At 37.9% G+C, this 26,144-nt stretch overlaps 1 long non-coding RNA gene across 1 annotated transcript in view; it reads left to right on the forward strand.

The window, feature by feature from the left end:
• The window catches only part of LOC135296078 (uncharacterized), a 154,571-nt gene extending 152,598 nt beyond the window's left edge, over positions 1 to 1,973 (forward strand). Inside the window, exon 17 of the long non-coding RNA XR_010358130.1 lies at positions 1,615 to 1,973. This is a non-coding gene — a long non-coding RNA (uncharacterized LOC135296078). The remainder of the gene's footprint in view (positions 1 to 1,614) is intronic.
• Positions 1,974 to 26,144: the final 24,171 nt, after the last annotated feature.

A 26,144-nucleotide genomic window follows, 5' to 3' on the forward strand; every position in this document is an offset into this window, starting at 1 on the left:
CTTGATTTGTCATATAATCAACCCACAGCACCTATCGAGTTGCTCGTAATGGCTGCTTTAGTAGGCAATATGTGAAAATACAGGAAACAAAAATTTGGAAACTATGTACCCTAAATTGCATCCTTGGCTCTGTTGGCTTCATTGGAACATTCTGAATTATCTGAGATCTTCATTCCTTTAATTTCTATTTTTCTTCTTCTCTAATGAATCTTTATCAAATAATCTCAGCCATTTTGGCAATGTTCTCCACAGTAAAAGTTGTTAATTAGCAAATTAAAAGGCACCATCTCAATTTTTAATTTTTTTTTTTTCTCAAAAAAAGCAGTTAACTGTTTTTTTGGAGCCCTTCCCCCCTCATCTGAGTGCAAGTGTAGGAAAGGAAACCTGTTTAATCTTCACTCTTATACTTTCCTGATTCACCTGGCTGCTCTTGGGAATTTAGGGAGAAACAGTTCAGCATGGCAGATGAAAATTACAAACTAAGTTTTATGCAATGTTTTAGGATGAGTGAGACCCCACTGTTATTGTCCCTCACTATTGCCTCCCCTCAGCTCCTGTCTGCCATATGAAGGAAAGTGCTAGGAAAGTATCTGGGCTAGAATATGGATTTAATAACAGCGTAACTGTTATTTCTGACCTTATAGTGAAAGTAAGCTGAATGATTTTCAGGCCAGATCTACAATCAACAGTATATCCTTTGTTATTAACAATATTGCACTCTCTATCATGAAAAAAAATATCTCCATAACAAGCAAAAAAATCCCAACAGGCCAACCAACAAAACAAAAATTGAGAGCCTTGACTCTAGTAAGCCTCATAAATTGTTTTTCATGTATTTTATTTTTTTCTTATTTAGAAAAATTAGGACAATATTTTCTCTTCAGAAAATGTTTGCTCTCAAATGATATTAACTACTCAGTTATTTCCTTACTGAAACCACAAGTCATGATGTGCAATATGATTTTGCTGGTCCTTTTAGAAGATTGCTGGTTACAAGCTAACCTGCAATAGTGCTTCAATATGAGGTTTATCACCACCTGGTATCTGAATAGTCACTGGCCATAGTCAGGCTGGAATGACAGCAATGCTGTGCTTGGTTGAAATATGCAGGATGTTCCTGTGTATGGAGCTAAGTTATTCTTTTAACAGGTAAAAGTGAATTCTGTGGTAGAAACAAAAAACCCCATGAGCTTCACAGAGGTGACATACCAAGCCAAGAGGCTGGTGAGCCTGGCCCTCAGCTGGCACTAAAAATGAAAGAATTACTGTCTCAAATCAGCATAAGGAGCTGAAGTGAGGCAGAGGCAGATTAGAAGAGTGTGGAAATGGGAATTGCCTTACTGCTTTGACAGTAATTTACCTGCACTGCAGCTATCTTATGAAAATGTCAGCACCTCATGTGAATGAGGATGCATGGCTCTAGAAGGGCAAAGCACAATGTCTGCTTGAGGCAGGAGTGGGAAAATCTGTGAGCAGCCTATATCTTACCACATGAATTCAGCTGAAATCTTTCTGCTTCAGAAGAAGCTCCTTGTTTTAGAAGACATTATTTTCTTGAGTCTCTATCTGAGTGATTGTGGAGGTGACATAAACTTTATGTTCGGTCTGCTGCAGAGAATCTGGGACACTGTAGCCCAGAGGAGGAAAACTCGATAGAGGACAAAGAACAGCCAACGCATATCATCAGCTGGAAGAAGATACCAAATGATTCCATTACCAAGGTGATATATACATTAACACAAGTTTCAACACCATAGTCTTTCCTATTTAATAGCTAAGAATAGAACAGAAGATAATTATCTAATTTGCCTCAGGGCAGTGAATTAGATAAAGGAGAGTAAGCTCAGTGCAAAGAGTAAGTGCAATCAGATATCTGCGTGTACAAAGACCTTTCTGAAGCAGAATGTAACCTTGTTAGCAAAGAGAAGATTCCTTGGTGCTATTATCCTGCTGAATACAAAGAGTTAGGCAGGATGTTATTTTGTTATGTTCTTGTCTAGTTGTTAATCTTTCCAAAGAGACAGAACCACAATCTAGGCCTTGAACAACTCAAGAAGGGTGGTTTGAAGAATTGTGGACATGCATAAATACTAAACCGTTGTAAATGGCAGGGGAATGATTCCATTTTTAGAAAAGAAATGTGACTGCCATTATTATTGTTTGTTTAAGAGTCCTGCAGTTTCTTCACAATTTGTACAGATGTGTTCAATTTCAGTCGTTTGCCCTGTCAGTTTTTCTGATACATGGTACATCATTTTCTTTAAGACGCCTAAGTGGTGGTGATTAGTGGTGTGTGATGAATGAACAAGGAAACTTTACTTTAAAAGGAAGAATTGTCTATGTGTTCTATATGTGAAAGTAAAATGTAGACTCTCCATTGTAAATTATATGTTGCTGTAGTTCCTGCTTCGTGTTATGTTGAAACACCACAGCCCAAACAACACTGAACATGTGCGATGGCTGTAAGATGTTAAAGTAGAAGCCGAGAGCCATATATCAGAGTGTCAACATCCTTAACATCCAGTCACTTAATCCCTACCAGCCTCTGGTACAAGTTAGATTACCCTGGAAATATGTGTGCAGTCTCTCTCTTTTAGCAGGATGTCCATGTAAGTATGAGCTTTCTGATGTAAAAACAGAAAACAAAATTATTTTAAAAGCATTAGCACTGATGTTGGAATGCTTCGGCTCATTTGGTTTACTGAATTTAAAATAGCTGTTCAAATGTTTCACTCTACCATCTCTTACTGACTCTGCAGAGTAAACTACAATGTGGTTTTCACATCCTTCAAGGTACAAGGACCTGGCTGTGAAGAGCAGCTAATCACTGACCTGATCAGGCTGGAATATCAGGTTAGGGGAATTTTGGAATTAGCTTCTCAGTCAATTCAGCAGAGCTGATCTAGGGACGCAAATGGCTGCTGGATGCACGTGCTTAGCAATGCCTCATTTCCATTCTGAAATGTCTCCTATACTAACAAGTACTATGACAACAACTACAGATGACTTTGGTGATGATGCAGCTGTAGGTTAACACTGAAATATTTCTACATTGTGTCCATGGAACTGCAAGAGTAACCAGTAGTATGGATAAATGAAGAGAGAAGCCAGGCTTTGACAAACTATACCCACTAATGAAAGGTGGATAAATTCCATCTAAAATTCCATACTGGACTCCTTTTCCTTTCCTTGGCTTGTTTCTGCTTACTTTGATTTCCTTTCTATTCAGAAATGAAGCAATTTAACAAAGGATGGAATCACAAAATCTACTGGAGTAGCAAAATCGGAGCAAAAGATGTATCTCTCTGTATAGTGCTGGACTAGAGTTTCATTTATTCAATGAAACAAGGTGGGCCCAAAATTTCAGAGGAGGTGCCAAGAGGCTAATCTCCATCTCTTGCGTTTACCAGTATGTTGAAATAAATACAGAAGCATTCCAGGACATATGAAGATCCAGATTGGTTCTCCCTAAGCACAGAAAAATCTAACATTGGTGAAGTTAGCAACAAATTAAGCAATATGACCCACTATAAGCCGTGTGGCTACTTTCTCTGACTTAGAGGCTTCCAGCATGCAGATGATGAGGAAAAATTGTCGCCAGTTCTAATAGATCAGTCTATTTGTATTCACCAGTGACTTGTGGTCAGTCAATGGAAACATGGGAGATAATCTGCAAATGAAATCTGGAAATGTATTAAGAATTTTTCTATTGCCTTCAAGTAAATTATAAGAGTGCAGGGTAATTTTGGTTAATTTGAAGGGCAGCAATGATTCACTGGGCATAAATGTTTGGGAACCATCTGCTGAAAGGCAGTTTGTCCCAAAGAAATGCTGCTGACTGCATTTAGAAAATGACTGATAGTGAGAGAGTTTGTATTAGTTAGGGTTAAAAACCTCATGAATGACCAAAAAATTGAAAGCAGGGAGGACTCTGTATCAGAATTTCTGTCTGTGGGAGTAAAGAGAAAGGGAGTTAAAAATATGGTCAACGAGGACAAAACTCACTGTTTGAGGGACTGGATACTACTAATAATACTATGTCATCTTGGAAAAATTATGTCAGTTTTGGAATCTAGACAATTAGTCAGCTTTTCTGGCATTGTGATATTATTTCAGTCACATTACTTTTTGGGAAGGAGCTAGATTTATGGTGTCAGCATCCATTTTCTTGGACAACTAGAAGAATACTCATATGTCACTTCATTTTCTCCTTTTCTTTCTCTGAAATGTCAACATGTCCCTAGATGAAGTGCTTTAGAGGGAGGCCACTGTGAGGCTGCACTGTGATAGTAGACACATATGTGGAGTTAGTACCACAGAACACCCATTATTACAGCTACTTGGGCTTCTCTTTTGAGAACAAAAACATCTGCTTGGAATATGCCCCCAGCTTTCTTGTTCTCTTTTTAAAAAAGATGATAGTAATAGTGTTGGTGAGCAATTCCTCCAACCACATTATTAATATGGGGGTTTTTGTTCCTGTTTCCATGAAGAAAGAGATTGTGTGCACCTTTCTTTCAGCCTTTTAAAACGACTAGCTTTTCTAACACTAAGAAGAAAATACATTCATCATTTGTGAAAAGCCAAATTTAGGTTTAATAGAAGTTACTCCTTGCAATTAGAGACAATATAAAGGTATGTGGAACTATAAAACTGCCATGCATAGCATTGTAGTAGGGCTTCATGAAAAACATGTTCTGCTTCCCAAACACTGAGTTTTATTGACAGTGGAGCTGAGATGCCTTGCAATCAGGCATTATTTGATCAGGCAGTTCTTGTTGTACTGTACATAGATACAGAGTTTCTTTAAATACAATAAATAAAAGTAAAATCTTACACAAGGCAGCACAGCTTAGTAATTGCTGTTTTGGAACTCACATCGCTGCAGTTATTTAGCTCAGCATTTCATCTCCAGCTGCAGCACAATTTTTGCCAAATATAGATAAATGAAGTTAAAGTTATTGGCAACGACTAGTTCTGTATCCCTGTTTTGAGTTCATAGATTTCATAGGAGAGGCCTTCCTTTATTTTTGTAGCAAGCAATTGTTTTGAACTCTGAACTTTTTCATGTTCCAGCACAACACAGTGTTTTCAGTTCTACTTTATCAGGCAGATACTGGTAAACAGAGAGAATGAGCAGGTTCCCTGTTTGGGAAATATACCACATGAAATGTGAAGGAGGAACAAACTAAGAAACTGAACCTCATTCAGCATATTTTAGGACTTTCATGTAATTTTGATGTGGAATTTGCAGTCAGGGCCTTTCAGTGGGGCATGTCTAACTCTACAGTGTGCAAATGTCATTACTCTCTATGGTGTATGAGGTTACCTGGTTGTATGGTGTACTTCAGACCCTCACTGAAAAGTCACTACAAACTGCATAGATGACTTTCTGTTTTCTTTAGACATTCTGTAGAGTAAAACTGCTTTAATTAGAATTTAATAAATGAGACGATACAAATAAATGATAGAGACATAATATTGAATGTATTCTAAATCACTATAGCAACATTATTAACCAAACTCAAACTTTCAAATTTAGACATATATTTTTGTTTCTTTAAATTTATTCAATTCTATTTCCTTCTTTCTCTTGTGAAAACATATTGCCACTTTTACAGCTGTCTGGTGTTTATCTGTAAACAAGTAATGGGGTCAGGAAATGCTGGTGTTTCCCTCTGACCAACCTGGCTGCTTTCCTTTGATCTGTGATCCCTTCTGTTAAAAGGGAAATGAAATGTCCTACTATCCAGAAAGCAGACTCATGGATCTTTTGTTTTAAATGGATATGCACAACAAAACAGATCTCAAATACTGCTTTGAAATAACACTTCCTTTTTTATGTCCAAACACTGGCCTGGAGTTTCTTTCCACAGAGTTTTTATACTAAAAGCACATGCAATTCTTTTGTCATATGCTACTTTTGTTGTGATAAATTCACTTGGGACTATAGCTTCAGAAGTAGTAAATCATAAAATTACATTGGGAAGATGTCTGAATTTTGCCAGTGAGATTTCAAAGGAAAAACATATTTTCAAAATTAAGAGAGCAAGCATTATTAATTTTTTTTTGTCTGTGAAATTTGCCTGATTCATTCAGAGCGACTGGTTTCAGTTAAAGAATAGTCTTCTCCTTTTTGTGATTTCTCACCAGCTTGACTTTTTCTTGAGTTTCACTTCACAGATCCTATGTTACCCCATTTTCCAAATGCTGTCAAGTTCTAGGCTTTTAAATGGCAAAAAATAAATACCCCAAATACAAAAATCTCTAAGCTGTCTAACAAAATAATTGCTGCTGATAACACATCAGCAAACAAAAATCAGATATTAGTATTTTCTTCCATAATATAGAAGAGAGCAAATGTTTCATTAGCTAACACAGAAAGATTATCAATAGATGTTATGGAATGATCCACTTTTCAGACTGCACTGACTGAGATATTACTTTAGACAAGTTCAGCTAAAAACATCTCCTATCTCTTTTGAAATTCATGGGGTTTCACAATATATACCTTTTTACCATGCTATTAATATATTATTTTATACAGCACTTTTTAACTGAAAATTCTGAAGCACATTACAAGTAAAGGGGATTAGAAATGATGGGGTTTTTCATATAAGAAATGTTGATGAAAACAATATCTTTCACTTTTAAAAATGTCTTACTAAAAAATAAAATTTCTTTTAAAGAAAACATATTTTTCCTTGAATGCTATTTTATGGAAAAAAGATTACTGTTTCCACTGAGGAAAAGAAAAAATATTTCTCTTTCAATAGATGCACATAACACAGCAGTACATTTCCAACATAAAATTCAGGATTATTTTAATTAGAAACATTGTTTAAGCCTCATGTTCTCCCTGTAATATGTGAATAATATGTATTTTACAAAGGAGTGGATAGAGATATTACTGGTTCTCCAGGCTTCTAAGGTGAATTGTGCAGTCAAAACAGAACAGCATGTTTTACATCCCTATCTCCTGTTCACAGTACTAAAACAGCTGAAAATTGGAATTTTTCAATATGGGGAGAAACTGGAGCTTTTCCCAGTATGATTCTCCTTTCTAATGAGAGCAACAAGTAATAGCAAATAATAGTTTTGATGTTCCAGCCAATTTCTCTAGGATTATTATTTCTGTTACTAGTATTGCTGAAACTTCTCACCTTTGAACTCAAAAAGCTTTTTTTTTCTGAACATTTTACATGGAGCATAACTCCAACTAATGCAGCTGTCTCTAATTTATACCAATAGATGAGGTAGATAAGGATCAGGCTCTCTGCTAAAGAGGAGATATTTCTTAGGGCTGGAGGTGTATCTCTAGTTCCTACTGTCTCTCACAGGTTGAACTTCACTGCTTCAGATAACTGTACTTTCTCATGGCTACTCATACATATCACTGCCCATGTGATCCAGAATATATTTTGTAATATTTGAGTCTTTCTGGTTCTATTGAGGAGGGCATCAATCCATTCTGTCTGTGTCCCTGCCAAAACCCATGTATGGCCGGGCCCAGCTTGGTGTCTTATGGTCAGAAGGCAAATTTTCAGTCAAATGTAACCATTTCTCATCCTGCTTATTTCCCTCATAATTAATCAACCTGACTAGAAGGCTGATCTGGTCTCATCTGCTACATAGCTGGGAAGCAGAGAGCAAAACCAGAGCCTTTTTGATATGGAGGCTGCATTCCTTCAGCACGTCCCTCCTGAAGAGCAGTTTACACAGGGTCTCTTGTTTGAACATACAGGGCTCACCTCCCCCTTTGAGTGACACAACAGCAGCATGATGTGAAAATAAAGTGAAAAAATCTCAGGAACATTCCCCTTCAAAGCACACGTGCTCATACAAATGCACACAAACGAGCTCATTTGCACACTGAGGCAAATGCAGGCATCTGCACACGCACAGACTCACACCCTGTCACATTTGGCTCAATAGCCAGCGTGGTTAAATAATGTCAATAGCAGAAAGTCTTACAGTGCTGACACTTCCTCTGGCTGTAAAATATTTACTGTTCCTTTAAAACTGTGAATAAAAAAGGTCAGTCTGTATACTGAACAAGGAGTAAAAAAAAAAAAAAATTCCTCTTTTTTTATTAGAAAACACTTGAAACTTATCATGTGCAGCAGATGGGAGTAGAAAATGCAGCTTGAAGACAGTTATATAAATATATCCTTGATGTCTGTTTTGCTTTTCAATTTGCAGTGAAAAGTACAAAGGTAGAGTAGAGCGCCAGTCAGGGCTGCACTGTGTCTCTTGATATCCATTCCAGATGTTGGCTAGACTTTGTGGAGCCAGGCTTATGGCACTGAGGCTGGAGCTAGTTGTCTTTTCCTCCAGGTGTGATGCTTCATGCTGATCCCCCCACATGCTAGCCTGTCTTATCCAAACAGTCTAAGCTCTGTGACAGGCATCTACCACCTTCTTGACCAAAATTCACCTCCCTCCCCCCGCCCCAACCTCAATGCTTTCCACCCACCCCAACTTCTTTCAGCTTGATGGGCTCTGCAGACAAGCCCACTTGTCCCTGCCTATCATTCTGTCACTTCAAAAGCAAGCCCCCCTAAAAAACTGAGCTCTGACGTGGTTCTCAAATAATGCTAGTCAGTTAGTAGCTGCTTTGAATATTCCTCTTTGTGTTTTGAGAGTGTCTGGAGGTACTATTTGACACTGAGTATGTCTGCCAAGCCTCTAATGGTAGTTCTCTGTTTGTGCATGCTTGTAAAGGATTTTACACTGTAATATTTTAACTCCCTGATTAAACATTGCTAAGCACAGAAGTATATCATAAATCTCGCAGGCGCCAACTCCATTTATCTGAATGTTAGTTACTGTCTACGGTGGGTAAACAAATTACAGCAGAGTTTATTACAATATATGGGGCCACGATGTAGCTCTATTAATATCTTGTACACCCTGGAAATATATCGTTGGCTCACAGTCTAAATTTTTTCTCCCGAACAATTAAAAACAAATTCTGAATGGAGGGTGGGAGGGTGTGTGAGAGGGAGGGGGAAGCATCAGGCACTTCCAAGGGGAAACTTGCTGGGAGTAACAATAATGAGCTGCAATATCAAATTACTACTATCCTGGGTTTGAGGTCAGTACATATTGAGTTAGTTGTAAGATATTGAAGTAGAAACTTGTCTAGTTTGGAATGCATTAATACTGCTAAAGCTGCCAGAAAAATATCTAGAAAACATTTGAGTTGGAGAGGGCAGAAACAAAGAAGAATGTTAATAAGCAAGAGCATTGGACTCTTTTCCCTTCCCAGCTGCATGCAGCACATTTGCAGAGATCATTCTCACTAGTGCTAGCATGCTTGAGGTGCATGGAACCTTCACTTGTAGACAGGAGATCAGCATTGGAGAGGGTGGAATATTTCCACATCCATTTTAAAAAATAGTCGCTTCTAATTTTTTATCAGTTTTCTTACCCCACACAAATAATCCCAGTTATATGAATGTGTAGCAATCAATGGAAGCTCTGTCTTCTCAAAGTGCAGAATAAATGACAGAATAAAGTGGGAATTCTATTGGAAGGCTTCTGAAGGGACAATTTTAATGCCATTTAAAATGGTTTGTGATATGTTTCAGTATAGAAGTAGGAGCAAAGAAAGAAGTGCTAGAAGTTTTAAGGAAATTCATAGCAACTACTAAAAGTAATTTCACTACTGAAAGAAACAGAATCAAGATAAAAAGAGTATGTGTAAATCCCTATTTACTTTGATAATATAAAAACATCACTGCTACTTGTCCTGGAGTTGTGGCTAACAGGCTGGCTATTAACGGAGCTATCAGGTTGGAGATTACTTGCAGTGGTGTAGTAATGATGGAAAAATAAAATAAAGGGATGCTCCTTCCCTAATTCTGCATTGATGCTCGCAGGGGCCTGCAATTTCTGATACAAGCTGACAACCCCATCTTCAGTGGGAGCAGAAACAGCTAGCTGCTATCTCCCTTACAGGAAACCACAAAACACCAACATTTTACAGACTGGAAAAGAGTTCATTACTTGCAGGGGCAGGGCAGGATAATGTTCTGATGTTCTTAGCTGGGCTCCAGTGGCCAATAACACAAACACCATCCTTCATAAAAGCAACTGAAGCTTGGTAAAAATAGAACTCCAAATATTTTTAAAGTTTTTGCATATTGTCAATACTGTAAATCATCATATAACGTTGTATAGCAACTGACAAAAATATGTCTGTAACAAATAAAATTAACACCACAAACTTTCACTTAAGGAATTTGTCTTCACATCAGAAAAGAAGTAAGGCTAAATTAATTGCTAACCTTTTCCTACTAAAACCAGTACGTTTAGGCCAAGGGCTGAACTCAGTTATGAGATTCTTAAAGAAATTTGTGTCGGTTTGTAAAGATCTTGTTTATATACATACTCATTGCTTGATTCAACCATGTGTTCAGCATTCTGGCCTGATCCACCAAAGCATTTAGTCACATGTGCAGGCATGTAGGCCATTTCTTTCACATCAGTTAAAATATTTACATGTTTAACCTTAAGCACTTTGAAGGGCAAAGCCTGCAATGGGATTTCTTATTTTAAAACAAAGCCATGCAACAAAGGCAATGCAGTTTGCAAAGGTACTGTCAGGACCTGTACCCCCTCACCACTGCAAAGCGAGCCTGAAGGTGCTGAGCCCCACTTGCCCATGCTCTGATTGACTCCATGCAAGTAAGGAGCTCCAAGGATCTCTCACAATGAGTGTAGGACACAACTCTTGATCACTCAGGTCGAAGGTTCAAGTAAAGTATGTCCTGACTTTTAAAAGATTACAAACATTTTAAGAATAACATTTGATTTTGCACCCTGAAATATTTTGGGTAATCAAACCAAGACTTTGGAAAGTGTTCTGATCCTGGAAGGACTCACCTTATACAATTCTGTGAAGTAGAGGAGTGTTTGTCAGAGAGATGCCAAATAAACCAAAGTGTAATTTCCTGTGGTTGAACATTCGCACCTCAACTGGAACTGATTAAGAATGTTGAATCCAATAACTGGAAAAAGAGGGGCAGGACGGACACAGACTTGAAGAAATTTTTTTGAAAAGTCAATTGCTGGTGAGGGAACTCTTTGGAGATATCAGAAGATACTTTGGCAAAATTTGAGAGGTGGGAAAGTAGGATAAGAAAGATAGAAGGAGTAATGAACCTTTTAAAGCTGACAAGGGAGAGCAACAGAACAGGACAGTTAAGTGCAGGAAAAGGTTTGAAGTGGGAGAGCAAGAGCAGAGTGTGTATACAGGCTTCTCCCTGGAAGAATAATTGGATAAACCAGAAGGCAGACCAGCTGCCCTGTTGGCATCCTCAAGAAGCTTCCCATTGCAGGCTATGAAGAGTCACTGGAGGGCTTAAGGGTCCTGGTGAGAGGAAGGAAAATGTCATGGTGATTACTAAGGTGAGCAGGGAAAGATAATCAAGTTCTTCAGACTGAAGATAGGACCTTTAAAGCAGCTAGAGGAACCAGGCAGGAAGAGCTGATATTTGAGATAATGTGTAGATGTACATCTGGGGCATCTAGGGGTGCAGAACAAGAAAATGGCTTTGTTCTGAAACTGCAACAGCTGTCAGGTAAAGGAAATGAAAAGGTCCCAGTAAGGATGGCTTCATCCTATGCTATCTGATCAAGAAATTTTGGACGAAAAAAACGAAAGGGAATGACAAATGGCAGTTCTGTTGGACAGATCAGTTGGGACATAAATCATTTGGACCCCATTTTCAAAGACATAAAAGAGTCTTTCAAGACTGATTCATCTTGTAAATCTAAAGTGTGGGTGTCATTTATGGTATAGAAAGCTGATCTCTTGATTTCATATTTACAGACTCAATGGCAAGAGACAAGTCTATCAAACACCCAAAGGTGTTTGAATGACTTTGTGAACAGTCAATGATTCTGCTATTCTTTTCACAGCATTGAATGGTATAATCATGGACTGGTGAGATTGATGAAGGTTAGCAAAAGGGACTGTAATCTTTATTGGTACTATAATATTAAAATCGGATCTGGCGATATACTGGATTTTTGTGAATATTCACCAAGCATGTTAACTGGCAAAAATATCTTGATGCACATTGTGTAAATATAATTCCAAATGTCATTGTCAAATTAACGACTGTTTGTATGTGCAATGAAAACACTATTGCTTTAATTAAATTAGGGAACAAACCCTGGTAATATAGGATCTCAAGTTCAAGCCTAATTTATATCACTTTTGAGTTTTCAAGTGCTATAAGATTTTTTGGCATCTCTCACAACAAAATCACATTGGAGGTAGTGTATAAATGACTTAAATACATGTTGGTTTCTGCTTAGTCAGCAAAGAGATTTTGGATCAAACTTTTGAGCATATGCACAATTTGAAAGTTACATTCATTAATCTTTTCATTGCTACTTTCCCAGAGGTTTTCTGCAGAAATGTTGAGTTTTAAGATGGGAAGAATCAAATGAAGTAATAGGCAGAAGTTACTTCAAGTGTAGTGGCCTGCATGGTAGAAAGCATGGAAACACTCATGAGAGAAGGAAATGAAATGAGCCCATGGTCTGAACCACAGATGTAGTGACCAGTTAAAATCCAGAGCAGAAAATCAATCAAGCAGTGTTAACCACAAAGTTATAACATATGGCTTATGAAGTCACTTATCTACACGGCACTAGAAGCTGGAATGATGTAATAGACAAAATATCATATTGTTTTCCTAGCACTTGTACTTTCTTTAACCATCTACTTTTCACTGCTCTTTAAAGAAACTCCTAGATGGACCTTGAGTTTGATTTCTGTGCTGTTCTTGAGGTCTGTCCTGGGAAGTCCCTGTCACACAGATCTCTTCACAGCATTTGGTGACAAACATATTTGTGGACAATCGCCCACATCTCATGGAAGCAGCTTTAAAAAAAAAAGTTGAAGAATATTTTACACAGATTAATTGATTGCTGGGAATGCTTCCTTTATTTGAGAATTCATTCAGTGTCTTTGTGATGAATTTTCTACATATTAATTTATTTTATAACTTTTGTTGGTGAAGCTCCACCTGTATTTCCCAGGGGTTGTGGTCTTAAATGTTTGTAGCTTAAATCAACATGCTTCTGTCTTTTTTTTTTTTTTTAAATTTACTTCAGGATTTAAAATTCTATGCCACCTAAGTTCTGCTCATGCTGAATGTTAAAAGATGACAAGTTGACTGCATGACTGCATGATACAGATCTTTCATAGTTTCAGTAAGTTTGCAGAGGAGAACTGTGCTTTTCTCCACGAAGATACAAGGGCACTCCAAGCACATTGAGAAAAGCACCCAGCACCGGTGGAGAAAGGCATAAAATGCTGTTCCCCTGGTGCTGTAGCAATGGGTGTCCCCAGTGCCTGCAGCCAGACCAAGCGAGGGAAGCTGCCTGCGCCTGTGATCCATCTGGTTATGTTTTCACATGGCCGTGAAATGCAAAATGTTGCACTAGGTTGTTTTCCTGCTGCACTCAGGAAGTCCATGGACTGCCTGGGTCTCCGATGGATGCTTTAGAGAAGGTTAAAAAGGCCCCTCTCCATCTATTGTACCTTGGGATGATTCCCAAGAGCAGTCAAAATTCAGGCCTCTGTGAAGGCTGGTTGTTGTGAAAGGGAGAGCCTGTGACAGAAATACTCTTGTGACTTATAACAAGGGGAGCCAGTGTGCTAAGAAAGGAACACATAGCTGGAGGCTAGATGAATTAATTTTGCTAGGACTGTGTGTGTCATAGCCTTGATAAAGCTCAGTTCTCTTTGTACATTCCAAGCTGCTGTGTTTGGGTAATATTACAAGATATCTAAATGTTTTAAGCTTTCTTATGATTTAGCCTCAGTATGATTTAGCTCCTCTTTCTAGCAGACTCCTTTGATATGTTCTTTATCTACTATTGTTTCAGAAAAGGAAGACTCCTAGAGCCCACTGCCTCCTCCCCTACTTCTCCATGCATATCTTTTCCCAGAACTCCACATTATAGTCGACATAATCCCACAGTTTATTTTCTCAAAGATATGAAATAGCTGAGGTGAACAAATGTGTGATAAAGATTATGTCATTTTCTGTCAGCTAGCATTAGAAGCATACATCTGTGGACAAAATATTTCCACATTCAGCCTTCTGTTTAAGTTTCTTTTTACCTTGGATGGTTCTGACTTTGGTCAGGATCTTCTGGGTCGTCCGTAACATTTTGCCAGTTTCAGGTCTGAACCACTTAGTTTTTCTCTGTCCTGTCTGCTTCCTCTTTCTTTCTTCTGAAGTAATCTCAGAGGAAACAACTTCTTGAAGTCCCTTGCTATACCTCAGGTATCTTTAGATAAGGTGCATCAGATGATCTGCTTCTTGGTAACTAATCTGTAGTTCAATTACTATCTTTCCTGGGAATCAGACTTGAAATAACCATTTTCTCTGGATAGCTGCCATCTCTTATCCGAGTGTGCTCCACTTAAATGGAGGATCATCAAAGTTTAATGGCTCAGTATTTTTAGCCATGAACCAGGTGCAAGCAACTTTTCTGTCACCTACTCTGGCTTTTATGTCAATATGGAAGAAAAGGATCAGAAGGAGCGGAGTGTGCCACATTCCTGCTGGAACTTACATCCTGACAGATGTCCATAAGATTCCAGTGTCAAGAAGAAATCATAGTAGAGAAATTCCCCAAACTGTCTCAATATGAAATGCTGTTTCACCATATGTCTTGTTATAATTAGCGCTGGTAGGATGCATGTATTCCAGATCTGAGTTGATAAAATATATTCATTTTGATAGGATGATTTTATAGAAATCTAAAATATTTTCTGCCTGAATGTGGAGTGCAATGAGTGTGGAATGCAACTGTCCTTGCCAGCGATCTGCAGTCAGTCTTTGAGGTGCAAGCACATCCCCAGGAAATGGTGCCTAACTTCACAAAACACTGTGATCTTCTGTGGCTCCACTGTATTTCCATCCTTGCCAGCAGTCTACAGGTCTCTGTCAAGGTCCATGAGCCAGTTCCTGGTCTGGGTCCCTTCTACTGTCACAATGAGAGAGCCTGTCTGTTGCAGAACTGATTATTGCTTGCTTCACAGGAACATGCCTGTTCTTTATTTATCAGTGAGATGAACCCTACATATCAAACTATAATTATTTTTGGGTGAGATGGGAACAGTTTCCAAATTAAATTATGAATTATCTAATCATTATATATGCCTTGCACTTGAATGTGTGCAAAGCATAGATGCAAGCTGGACAGACAGTCTGTGGACTCTGTAGGATTGGAATGAACATATTTTTCACATACAAGGTTTGAAAGAAATGAACTTCAGAAATTCCGGTTCAGGAGGTCCAAATTCTGAAAATATTTAATCTAGGATTGTAGTGGAAACATATTGACTGAAGAGACCAGCTAATTGTTATCACTGTCATTCTTATGTAAGAAGTGCCTTCGGCTGCTATGTGAAAGAAATTAGAACATAAATTCTTGACAACTTCAACACATGCTACCTGAATACCCATCTGCTTAGCTTAAGAACTAAAAAGGGGTTCATTAATGTAGTATTGAATAAATTAAACGTGCTGCTATATGTGTTGAAACCTGTTACACTATTTAGCAATGCTTCCTTTTTTTTCCCTTTTTAAAAACTGTATCTTAAAAAGCTGGCTGTATTTTTCATATGAAAACCAAACAGCAAATTGGATCTGCATCTAACAAAAGAAATTCATGTTTTGAAGTTTCCAAGTGGTGGCTGACCACTCATACATACGGACTGACTAGAAATGTTGCTTAGAAACACCACGTTATCAAAGAGAACCCAACATCAGGTTGGAGTGCTTCCCAGACAGCCGGTTCGTGGCGATAATTTGCAATGGAAAATTCTAATATCTGTTCCAACAATTCTTTATTTTCTAGATCTTCTTACTTTTTCCTCTTGAGATTATCTGTCATTGAACTTTACAATTTTCTTCCAAACTCTGATTTGGAAGATAACATAGAGGTATGTGAACTACATTTATGGATTGGTAAGTCCTTCAGCAAGTATTAAGAAAATGCTGTTCGGCTGAGTAAAATATATGGAAAATTCATCCTGAAGGAACTGCAGTGTAAATCAGTATTTCTGTCATGAGAACTGACTTAGCTAGATGTAAATATATGATTTCTCCTGTATATATTAATAGAAACTGCTTGTTGTGGACTTTTTGTTCTAAACATTAAAAAATAATTAAAAAATTCTGCACAACTACAAAAATTACCTTTTTAAACCTTTCAATCATCTCCTGTGTAGAACAGGAGGGTGATTTTATATTTTCATGGAGAAGTTATCCAAATAGGGCAACAAAACAAATGCATTTGTCATGTCCTGTGCAAAGAGGAAGATTGAACAGATTCCCCTCATATTCAAAAGCAATTTTGTATTGCAGTAGACTGTGGTCTGCTCCTCTGGTCCCTTCCAGGCCCCACAGCATCTGTTACTCCAACCACCACAGCTGGAGTTAGAAGGAAATGGGTCACACTGAGACATATGGAGAAAGGTATCTCCAGGCCAGTTGGGTCCAAGACTGTTTAAGTTTTTTACATTATTACAGCTTGAATAGAAGTGGTTTTGTGTATATGTGTATATTAAATTCCAAATCTTATAGAAGATGATTTGACCCCTTCCCCTTAGAAGAACAGCTTCTAATCCATATCTGAGCCCCTGTGTTGACTCAGGGGGAGGAGTGCCATCTACTGAGGCTCCCTTGTGAGTTTGCACTTCATCTGCCAGGGTTTCTTTGAAGATCCTCAGGGGAAGTGCCCAACCAGAGTACAGCAACTCCTCTTTTTCTTAAGAAGAAACATTTTTATGAAGCATACACTGTAAACTTTTGGATTTCCCCAGAAGGTCTTGTTACTTCCAAGCCCAAGTCTCTTTTGTGTTTACCTACTTGTTTACCTTCTTTTTTTTTTTTTTTTTGGGAAACATGCAAAGTAGTGCCAGATTAGTATTAAAGCTGGTTCCCTGATCAAATTAGGGGATTTGACACTTTTTCTTTCCTATCTTAAAAATAAGACAGTTCTCTTCCTTAAGTCATCGTTGAATCATGTGCAAACAGACCTCTGCTCTCTTCTAGGCCTTCATTTGCATTTCAAGTTTGTTTTGTAGAACAAAATGAAAGTTAAAGTTTTATAGCCAAACATGAATGTAGAGAATGGCAGAATTGTGTACTTGAGGGTTTAACAGACTGTAGGTCCCATGTACATTGTATTTTCAAGGCCATCGAGGGCCATGCATTTCCCTATTGCTATAAGACTTCTGACAGTTTTAGAGCAATAAGTGCAAACTCAAACTTTCAGGTTACTTACAATATAAATGTCCCTTGCCAGAGATATCCTGCATGTGGGAAGGTGAAAATGAGTTGTGAAAACAGAGCATAGAAAACGTAGATGACAACAGAATGTGAGTGAGAGAGGTGACACAAAAAATATTAGAAAAATGCATATCCACGTTTAAGATTCCTGTATATTCTAGACTTGTAAAATGAAGTTGCTAGAGTCTATATCCTCGATTCAGTTATTTTAATGTTTCCAAATGTAACAAGGGGAGATGAGTTACCTGAAGGAGACCAACCAAAAAGCCATATGTCCACACAGGGCAGGAGGCCCCACGTTTTCCACACAGCTCTCATTTTGTCTCCAGTGTCAAAGTGCCAAGTCCCATGGACACAGAGGAAAATGAAATATTTTCGATTTTTTGTTTTCCTATTCCCACATAGGTCTTGTGGGTACCACAGCATGAGCAGTCACTGCCTTAGGACCACCTGCTGTCCTCGTGGAGCTAAGCTGTAGGGTGAGGAGCAACACTGATAGCATACAGGCACCTCTATCTGGCAGCCAGGTTGAATCTGCTCCTGTAAATGTCATAGAAAGAGTTGGGAATTGCAGTGGAGATGAGGATACTTCTTTTTCCAAAGAAAATAAAGCAACTGCGTTATATCTGAGTGGAGAAGATTTCATGATATAGTGCTTTAAGCTCACACTCCCAGCCATGGTGCAGGTCAGGTTGAAGCTGCAGGATTCAGCATAACTTCACAGTCTCATGTAGTGCAGCACTCAGTGCAGTGTGGGTCTGGGATCAGCAGGTGTGCCATCTAATGTGGTCCTGATCCTGTTTAGCTTCTCCCAGATGAAGCATGGTTCCCTTCATAGTGTTGTGCTGCACTGAAGGTATTTTCATCTTAGAGCAATATTAGTTCAGGCCAGTTTGCCCTGGCTGGATGTCATGATGTAACCATGTCTTAGGACTTACTAAATAGGGGCTATCCACTCAGGAAAGAAAAACCATCACACACACTTTAGAACATCATTTATCCTGTTCAGGTTTTGGTTCTTACCTCTTACCTCAACGAATTTTCAGTGAATTTTGGAATCAAAAATTTAAGTTGAAACAAAACAAACCCTAGACATTTAAAATAAAGCACAAATGCAGAGGGGATAACTGGGATCTATGTAAATTAAGATGCCAAACAAAGACAAAGAGACAAAAAGTCAAACTGGTGGTAGCCTTGCTCACAAGAAATAGGGTGTGTGGCTCAGTCCTGAGGACTGCAGCAGCTGTGGCTGTGAGAGCTACAGCCCTGCACTTCCCATGGCTCTGGCCCCATCCGCTGGCATTAAATAGCTGCCTGCTGCTGCTGCAGATTGATCTGTCTCTGGTGAGGGTTAGGACTGCTGTCAAGAAGTAGGGCTTAGACATTTTCATTTTAAAAAAGGTTAATCTTAATTATTTTTCATGCTTTTTAGTACACTGTGACACACAATTTTTGGAGAAGCAAAGGAGCCCATTGTACAACCATCATTCATCCTCATCTTATTTTTAGAAAGGCTGATTTCTTCTAAGGTCGCTCTACACTTATATACACATACCCATGGAAGTAAATGTACATGTGCATATGTAGGGATATGTGGACACACACAGACATATGTGTCTGTTTACATATGTGCATTTTTTGGCCTTAGTTTGGTTAATGGAAGTTTCCATTGTCTTCAGTAAAGGAGGTCAAGGACTTAGAAAATATCTAATCTTTGTGTTCATTGAGGTTAACCTTTCTTTTAAAAGTGAAATTCTGTGTGTTCTACATAAGCCCGAGTTTTGGCATCTGAAGCATTTATATGCCTAAGGCCACATTCAAATTTAGACGTGTATTGTGTAAAATATCCTTGTAGAGACCAAAAAAAAAAAAAAAAAAGTGCTAAAGAAATAGCTAAGATATTTCATTACTTGGGGTGTGGCATATTTAAAAAATGTGTGTTTTTTATTCTTGTGGGAAGTTCATTCCTGGCAATTTTTACCAACTTGGGACCTTTGTGCTATGTACAATCCTACCATTTTTTTTACATTCATGGAATACATGTCATTGCAAAGGCTTCTTTGCTCAGACTCAGGCCAAATTTATCTTAAAACATTTTTTTTTCAATGAAATCAGAATCTTTTTGCTGCAAGAGACTAATTTAAACAATAATGATACCTTTTCAGTTAAGTCATTAAAAATATCGTCTTCATTTTAAGTGTCAGAGAATCTCTTAATAGTGCAAAACCCTTTTTTTCAATACATTAAATTCTATTTCAAAAATTTTGTTTCACCCTTGAGCTTACTCATGAATCATTGAAAGAAAACATTATTCTGAGAAGAATTAATTTCAAAACAGTATGCAAACAATTTAAGATGTAGCATAGTTTATATAGATTAGCATCAATGTTTGAGTATTTGAAGTGCTTCTCAGATAATTTTAGTTTTGTAACACCAGTGCTGGGATAGCAGGTGGCTCTTGCAGGGAATCACCAGGTGGTGCTGTTGTACACGTCTGCCAAGTTATTTTTCTGTGTTTGAGCAAATGTTCAGTCTTGGGAAGAAATGCAAACCCCACCATATCTCATTGGAGGCAATGATGGGGATGAAAGAGCTGTTTGCTTTATGCTTCTGCAATATCTTAAAGTTTTCAGACAAACCTGCTTCAGCCAACCATGCCTTGCCATCATGCAAAGAACTCTGAAGTGAAGATGTACAGCACCAATACCCAATTCAGCCACTACCCATTTGGTGTTTGCGCATGCATGGAAGTCAATATGTAAACTCTAATATTCTCAGGTAGTCCCTGATTTTTTACTTCTTATTCAGTAGGAAGCCGATCTATAAAGCCCTAAGACACTTGGAAACATCAGAATCTCAGTGAGACACTGGAGGCCTTTCTTAAATTGGTTGCTCTACTGTAAACACATGCATTCCAAGCGAACATGGACAATACACATCAACAAGGCATATATGTCTTTTCTCTAAATGGACATCAAATTCAGCACATAGAACATGGCAGGTGTGTCCAGATGCCTTTCTTTTTCTCAGAAGAGGGGCTGGGGAGAGAGCTGGAGCCCTGGTTCAGGCACTGGCTTGTGCAGTTACAGGACAGCTAGAAGAAGATTGCAAAAATGACTCAGGGCTGAATGGCTGGACTGGTTAAGGGCAGTGGTGCTTAGGAACATGATTAATGGACGACTTGTCAGTGTTATGTTTATGGTTGGACTTGATGAACTTAAAGTTTTTTTCCAACATAAATGATTCTATGATTTTATGAAAATTTCATCCTAGTTCAGTCTTCCTGAAACTGCATGTTTGCTTGTTCTGCAATGCCCTTGTAAAATGTATCTCATATTTACATAATAATAGATTATTTGCTGTAATGCTTGGTTACCTGTTTGGCCCAAATGAGCAAAGTTCATATTATGGACTTGTCAAAGACCATGTCGGACAAGTTTAGTTCCGTATGATAGTATTATTGTTTGTAATCCTATCTGTGGGACATGGAAGAATTTTAATTTTGTGAGTAGAAGGTCTGAAAAGCAATAAAATACCATTTTTAAGGTATTTACATAATTTTGATTCACTTTTTTTCTGTATGTTAATTAAGACAGTTGACTTGAAACCAATTACCTATCTCTTATAAAGTTGCATATTTTCAAACAGAAGTTGTGAATCTGGTGTTCAATATGCCCCAATTGCAGAATATTGTAGAAGCTATGTTTACCATTGAAACATGCCTTTTTATCAGGAAATTGTTTTTCCAAACTGATATGGTGCATGATAGAAAAGCTTGACAAGTGGGCCTACGAGAGCATAATGAACTTTAACAAGTCCAAGTGTAAGGTACTGCACCTGGGGCAATCCCAGACATGAGTCCAGACTGGGAAAAGTTGTCCAGAGTTGGGACTGCCCTCTCCCTGCAAGTGTTCAAGGCCAGGTTGGATGGGGCCCTGAGCAGGTTGGTCTAGTGAAAAGTGTCCCTGCCTATGGAAGGTGGGATGAAATTGGAATACTTTTCCAACCCAAGCATTTATATGGTTCTATGATTCTATAACCCTGTTTAATTAAAGGGTATTGTATCTTCTATTTTTAAAATATTGCTGTTTATTTGAACAAGTATATAACTTTAAAAAAATTTTATTTTGCTTCAGCATCACTTTTCTTTAGTGCACCAGATGGATTATGCACTTGCTTGAAGCATATTTGTTAAAGAGCATTCTCTAAACAACCTAATCTTATAAGCGGGCGTGGACAAAGACCCAAGGAGTTGCAGCAAAGATGAACAACTTTCTGCCCCAAGAGGTACAAAGTAATGCAATTTTACTCTGCGATTATAGCTCTCCACAGAGCTCTTTTGTGCCTAAGCAATCATTGTTTAAACCCACAGTTTTACTCTTGTCCATTCTTGTATAGGCCATTCTTACCCCTTCTTTTTTATAGGGAGCTTAACACAGCATAGGTTTGCAGGAATGTTGACTGCCTACAAACACAAGTAATTGTTGCTGCATTTGAATATACAAAGATGTCTAAAACATTTGTTCTGAGACATCTGGGTCTATATGTCTTAAACTAGATTCTTCAGCTGACAAACTTTGTAAAGAGAAAATTTTAGCTTTAAGATACCATTAGTTCCTAAGTTATATAGTAGTATTATTATTTATGATTTAGTATTATTATTATTAGTAGTATTAATTATAATAATAATAATTATTACTATATAGTAGTATATATATATTTTTAATACTCTTATGGTGTCAGGCAGATATATTCACTCATGTTTGAGAATAATTCAGGTACTCTGGTGATAGGATGGCCAAAATGCTCAGAAAGAAGTTAGTAATTCTATACCCAGCACAACACTTCATGCCATCATGTACTGAGTGAAGAAGGCAAGGAGAATGAGTCAAGGTCCCATGCAAAAATAGAAGGTGGTGCAGTTATAAAATCTTGAACTGTCTCATGATATATATTCCCAAAGGGAGTATGAATTAAGTTTTCATAAACAATGCTAATTCTGCCATTTACTGTTTTGTGAGTAATCGGTGTTGTCTTTGTGTCTTTTATATATATTTGAATATATACATTAAAGAAATTTAATTCTGAGACTACATTACAGTGTATGTGTGTGTTCAGCCAGATGTGTGTCCATCTATATTACATAATGAAATGTGGATTCAGAATTACATGGAAAATCTAAACAAAAAAATATCCCAAGAACAGTACTGGTTTAATCCTTTTATCTAAAATCTAATTTCCTAACAAATGTTTTCTCATCAAAGAATGTTTCTAAGAGAAAGAAGTGTCAGTTTCTGTATTAAAAAAAAAATTAAAAATTGTTGTACTAAGGAAGGAAAAGCCCATCCACCTTTCTTTGAATGGAGGAGGAAAAAAATCTCAGCTGTTAGAGATCCTGAGATTTCCAGCTTATTGAAGCAAAGGAAAAAGGTTTCAGACATGACTCCCCTCCCAACACACCTTATTAATTTTTTTCCAGATGCTTGTATTGGAGAGGAAAAATGAAGAGAGGAAAGATGTAGTTATCTAGCTCAGAGAAATGTGGCTAGCTGGTTCCAGATTTTTCTCATTTCTGCCCTTTTACTCTGATAACCCTTGCACATTGATTTGTATTTCACACAGCCCTTGTAGACCTGTAATAATGATATGTACATTGTGCAGCTGCCTACATTTTTTTGTGTGAGATGCCTTGTTCATCCTACACAAAGTGGACTCTGGTTAAACAAATGTATGTTTTAAAGTTTTAAGCCACACTGTTAGTGGTAACGATTTGGACAGAGACCAGCAACTTGAATGAATGCTTAAAATTTCTTGCCTGTTATTGCTATTGTTATGCAAAACCACATATCCAGAGGTTGGCATTTATTAGTCAAAATATTAAGGACTTGTGTTATCAGGAGCAACTTTAATCTGTTATTGGGGTAAGCTTGGGAGGTACTACTATTAAGAGAGACAGTTGTGAGGAGTTGCATCTGTCCTTCTTCTAGTAGCAGTAATTGATTGCTGGCCTTTATATAAATTGGTAACTGTACACACATGCTTAGCTATTTTGGCATGTAAGTGAAAAATGGATCCACTGCTTGTCTGTATGCTCCACAAAGGGAATGCAGAGTGTAGTCATGTTACAAAACACTCTGCATCTGGAGTTAAGGCAATAGCTGCTCACAAAGGGGTGCAAGTCACACAATAGGCTACTTTTCAGTAATTACTCTTGAGTTATTTAGGCCCCAAGTGCATATAAAATGAATTAAAAGAAATAAATTTGAGTTGAAGGTATTATATGCCTCTCCTCTTAATTTCTGTGGAGACCTTAAAAAATCCCAGCACCCTGCTGTTTTGGAGAAACAAACCTAACAGCACCAAGCTAATATACATGAACCAGAAAGAAAGATTGGCTGGTTTCAGTTCAGTCATAAGCTGAAAGCTCTGCAAAAAAGTGGATGAAAATAGAAGCCAAAAGTACATAACTGAGAAATGTGGAACATTCCAAACTGCTCTCTTGTTGTGGCTTTAATAGGTAGGATTGTTTTCTATTTTTTTAGGAAATCTTGAGTTTTATTCTTCTCTAAAAAGTACCAAATCCAAAGAGCTCTGTGTAGAATTTTCATTTATTAGCTTTCTTCTTACATCACACAGTCTCTCTTGAGCCTATGCTTTTCATTTAGATTATGAACCTGTAAAACAAGGACTTTGGTTTTTAACCATTAGTTAATTGTTCAGTGCCTTGTAGATATTACACATTTAGAAAAAGATTTTGTAAACAGTATTTGCTTACTGTAGTAAGTGTCACACTGACACAACAATATGCTTCTGGATGAGTGATTATAAAATTACAGTAGAGTTTCACCCAATGGCTCACTTTATGTCTGAAACACAGATATCTAACACCATCACTGCAAAGGCAACACATGAAAGTGCTGCCTGACTGGTGAAAGTGAACAGGCACAAACCCAGAAGTGTGGCTTTGCTGTGTGTCTGTGCCTCAGTGTGCAAGCCTGCTCCCCATGATACTTTGGACATCACACTTGAGACTTACTGAATCAGAGCAGATTCCTTAGGGGCTGGAAATCAAGTTAGTTGTTTATTTTTCCTTCTCATTATTTACTGCCAGTGGTAAAGATGCAGAGGTACATATGCCAACAAGTATAGCTCTTTTCTAGGATCCCAGAAAAATGGTCTCCAGGATGATTAGAGAAAGAAGGCCTTGTCCTTCCTCACAGATCATGTCTACACTGAAGCAAACTTGGTCTTGTCCTACATGTATTTCTGGTTCTGTCTCTGTGATTCTTCTGTGTAGCCTGTTCCTGTCAGAAAACTTCCGAGATGTGTTATTTTTATTTTAAAAGCTATTTTTTTCATGAACTGTTTTGAATGTTGGTACATATGCTGGAGTGAGAATTCAGGCTATCTGTTGCATGCTGCCATTTGCTGTGGTCCTGATGTCGGAAATGTGGGCTTGCTCTCTGGCTAGCTGCAGTGGGAGGGAAGGGTCCTTTTCTCTCTTACATTTTTAATTTCTCTTGCCGAGATTCTTACCTGAAAGAAAATTCTTTACTTAGGCTGCTACAGTGGTCAGTCAATTTGTGAAGAGAAGCAAGAAAACTCCTTTCATTTCTTCAAGGCCTGTTAAAGATTTTTCTGAGGAACGCTGAAAACAATTGTGTTACTCTGGACTTTTGTAAATGATACTTAATAGTAGTCCTGTGAAGTACTCCACTCTCCCTCTTTCTATGTAAGTGATACGTAGTGGTACCTAAGTGATAATATTTTGGAAAGTAGTTACATGCCCACATTTACTTCTCCAAAAAGTCCATCCCACACGAAAATTTATAAAAATTATCACTGTATTTTATCCAGTCAGGTGTACCTTGCAGGGAAATCATTAGACATACAGCCCATGTAAATCAACTAATCTTTAGCCTGTGCTGGTTTTGGAGAGGGTCAGTGTGGGCTTTTCTGATCTGTATTCCCTTGGAGCCTTGGAGATCAGCATTCAGAGACACCTGTGTGGGTCTGTATGGAGTTGGATGAAGTCCAGGTCTGGAAAGGCTTATATATTTGGATTTAATACTACCTTTTCCACAGCTGATAGCAGAAGTGATTTAGATAAATAGAAGGCTCTGGCACCTGTGGAGCTGGGGAGCCCCGTGAGGCACTGAAATAGCAGGTTTTCTAAGTGAAGCTCCAGAATCAAGAAGTGGGAAATGCTGCTTTCCATGATGTAATGCATAACAACTGCAAGTCATTATCCATTTACAGTGTTTCTCTGTACAGTATTGTGATTTCACAGTATATGCTAGAAAGCTAGGGTTAGGAAAATAATAACATTGGAACAACTTTGATTTGATCAGGACAAATCTAAAGGCAAATCTTATGATTATAAAGAAAGAGTTTCAAAGCTTATAGTTAATAGTTTTATTTGAATTAGAATCCCCTATGATTTTGTGCAGAGGTGTTTATATACATTAAATATGATTGATGGCTGATGTTCAACAGATTATAAAAGGAGAACGGACTAGTTTCTGTGAGCTCTTTTAAATAAAAATACAAAATTTAGCACTAGAGAATGGATGGATTTCCACACTGCAGGTGTCGTCCTTTTGATACCTGCTTATTCCTGCAGAGCACTTCATGTTGTTGGTAAGACCCTTGCCTTAAAACTTCCATGGCAAGTCTCTCACTGTTTTTTCGAACAGAAAAATGGCATATTCCAGGCTTTGCCTGTGACTAAGGATGTCTTTGTTTCCAGAATAAACTGACAAAACAATCCCCTATGAATAATTATATATGAAGCTTCTGTTTCCTAATGAA

The sequence above is a fragment of the Passer domesticus genome, chromosome 3 (genome assembly GCF_036417665.1).
Source record: "Passer domesticus isolate bPasDom1 chromosome 3, bPasDom1.hap1, whole genome shotgun sequence".
NCBI classification, from domain to species: domain Eukaryota; kingdom Metazoa; phylum Chordata; class Aves; order Passeriformes; family Passeridae; genus Passer; species Passer domesticus.